We start from the raw sequence: 3,637 nt of genomic DNA on the forward strand, positions 1-3,637 counted from the left end.
CCTGTCCGGGAAGTATTTATAAGAGAGAAATGCATCGTCTTTTGTACATAGGTTTGCTGATAATGGTCTATACTGCACCATCCAAAGGCAAATAAGGCTGCGTCCTCAGCCGTTTATGGACAAGCTATGCATCTGTCAGTGAATCCAGATGTTTCTGCAGCGCTTATTTAAACAGTGAGCATATTGTCGCAGAAGCAGTAAATTTGAGAGTAGGAAGAAAGGAAAAAACGACAAGAGTGAGGTAGTTTTGAGTTTACACTATACTTTGTTCTTCTGTTGCAGTCTTGTTTTAAACCTGGAATAACAGGTGTTTTTCATTTATGTTGTTCTTAACACAGTCTTTTAGTTTACCGCCTGTCTCTTACTATCCTCCTGCTCGGATTTACTGCCTGGGATTTGGAGCCTCCAATCTCTCTTATACTTAGCAACTTTTTCTATGTGGAAGAACACATGTATGTTGTCTTCTATTCTTTAAGAATAGAGGATACATGGAAATAAATGGGATGTATTTTGATTCATGTTTTTATGTAAAACACATATATTCTTTTTTTTCTTCTTGTCCTCCTTTTGCTTAACCAAATCTCCCTAGTCTCTAAATCGTAAAGAAATGTTGCATGGAAAATGAATGTCAAATTTTTTGGGGCAGATTAAGCCCAAGGAAACATTGATAATTAATTCATCACAGCTGGCAGCAGCTGGTAGAGAAGATTTCACACCGTCCCACCTTCCTGCACCTTTTCAGTGATGTCTGTGTCCACCATGTACTTTCACTCCCAGGATTAATGTCAAGGATGGCTCCCACTTTCAAAGGCTTAGTTGGAGAATCACAGCAAAAGTGGTGTTACAAGTTTGGAAGGCCGCATAAAAACAACAGCATGCACTCTCATAAAGCAGCATGAAGCAAGGCAGCCACAAAAGCCCTCAAGGACATTGCTACAGTGGTCTCAAAAGTTCACTCAAACTCGTACACGGTGATCTGGCCTGGCTTGACTTGGTAGCCTTACATTACATAGTATTTGTTCTCAACACAATTTTCTGGTAATGTAGAAGTAATTGTTTTCTGAAAATGTCTATAAAAGCAAGTTGAAATGTACAGTTTTTTGCAGAATTTTCATTGGCGCAGAGGATTTCCGTTCAGTTTAGGCACCATTAGGCTTTTGTACTGTAGCAGCCTATCTCTGGGGCTGGAGGCCATGAAGGCAAGTGGGTCATTGAGTTTATCAAATGGGAACCTCCCATCACAGATGTTTCATTGAATGGTACATGACAGCTTCTGAACTCAAACAGCACCTATATACACACGCACACGCACACACACACACACACACACACACACACACACACACACACACACACACACACACACACACACACACACACACACACACACACACACTTTCCCCTGTGGTTATGATGTTTGACTCAACATGGAAATATGCGATATCATTGACTTTTTTTGGCAAATTATTTAATTTATCCTGATTTTAGTGCTATATTAATGTTTTATTGTGAGGCTATTATTAGGTATGCTTTTTAAATGACAAAGATTACAGTTTTAAACCTTCTTGAAAACTTGTTTATTGGTGAGGCAGTGTTTTTTTCAGCTGAGATGCATAGCGTCTTGTTGCTATGATATGAAATATCCGCAGAAGTAAAAACAAGTACAGGCACTTAGGAACACAAAGTAACACTGAGTAATGTATTATTATAATTTTTTTACCCAGTGTTGAACATTTTTCAACTCTTGGCAACCAGAAAAAAAACACCAAATGGGCAGCACTCAGCACAGGCTCTCGTCACACAGCTGACATTTGTTGCATAGTGTAAATATGTGGTACTCCTATTGCAAAGAATTACAAATTAAAAAAGTCTTCATGGCCTTGTCACAATGAAACATGAGCTAACTTTTGGAATTAACAGAGTACTAGCTGTTCAATACAGTTGAAAAGGTTCCCAGAGAGGCTTCCAAAAACAAAAAGTGGTAGACTATATTTGTGAAAAATATTCCAGGGGTGACAGATTATCTGTGTGAAAACTTGTTATGGATGATTCAATTTCCTCAATGTGATCACACCTATAGGTGTAGATTTCAGTATGAGGTGGAGTTAATAATAAGTTATAATTGAAAAAGCAAGGAGCCGTGTGACAGGAAACAACCAATTTATTAGTACAGACATGGAATTGTAAAAGCCAACACAAATGTATCCTCATATGATTATTTACTAACCCTAACCCTTTGATAAAGAAATGAGAAATAGTATGGATCCCAGCTGGTATGCTTCTATGCTAGCTAGAGACACTGTCTAAATGTGAGCCATTAGTGAAGAGGACCATTTAGGCTGTTTAACACCTGGACAATGTGGATATTTAGCAGAGGAAATGGTTGACATTTTACCCAAATTTCCAGTTATGGGTAATTAATGACCAGATAGTAATTCACCCACGGGAATCCCTGACAAGGATGAAAGAAGCAAGTTTTGTTTTTCTTAACAATACTGTCTTTCTTCATTTCCCATTTTCACATAGACACTTCCAAACCCATGGGATGGTTTTCACATGGGTGGGAGGGAGGTAGAGCTGTTTTTTTTTTACATTTAGCCCATCAGCTGAGGCCCACAGGCCCCTTCTTTTTCAGCTGCTGGCAGAACAAGGTTGCTTCTTGTCCTAGAATCTCAGTGCCATAAATTAATACGCAACTTTGACTTGGAATCAGACTATAAACCAGCAACAGTTTTTATAGATATCTAGATTCAAGATGTCCAGGGTAAACAAGCATTGCAAGGTCTGCCACATTAAACATTTGCCTGTATTGAACCCAGAAAACACCTTAAAAAGTGACTTAAGAATTACAACACTATTTGTTTCTGCATTAACTTTCAGGCCAATCATTGTGTAGTTGCTGGGTGGTCATGTACAATTTGCTCTTAACGATATGTTCAAAGAAGCAGATAACAGCAGATGGAAGTTTGTTGTCGATTTATTGCTTTTGACGACCAGTGGTCCTTTGTGAGGAAAATGATGTCCTGTATTTATATTTTGGTGATGTTGTATGTCCATATCTAATCCCCACTCAAAGCTACAACCATGCATTTCCTTAAATAAAATACTATGAAGGCACTTGTCTTGGCATCTTTGGGGCATGTGATAAAATTACATCCATGCTTTACATTCTGTTCACATGCCATCTTTTGAGAGATAGATTTCACATTGGTATGTAGACACTTTACTATCCTAACACCGGAGCTTGCTCTACCAAACCAGCTGCCGTGTTGCATTATATTAGAACGGTAAACATTTTATTGCAGAAAACATTTAATTAAATTCCTTCCACAACCTCATTTTTGAGGTCTGAGGTTAGTGCTGTTTTGAGGTGGCACTGCTTGGGTGCAGGAAGTGACAGCTATTGCTTGGGGTATTGATATGTTGGGTCTTGTCATGGCACGGTGAAGATGGTCTGTCTGGGGCCGGCCACATCGTTTTTAGCTAGATACCACCAAACCGCAAATAGTAGTAGTTTGAGGGGTTTTCTTGGTTTTTCAGAAATAAAGGAGTTTTGATTTCCTTGCTCTGTCTGTTTGTTCATATGATAATCTTTATCGTTGGGCGTATTGTGGTCATTGTCCTGCTCACCAGTTTT

The sequence above is a fragment of the Taurulus bubalis genome (genome assembly GCF_910589615.1).
Source record: "Taurulus bubalis genome assembly, chromosome: 18".
NCBI lineage: Eukaryota > Metazoa > Chordata > Actinopteri > Perciformes > Cottidae > Taurulus > Taurulus bubalis.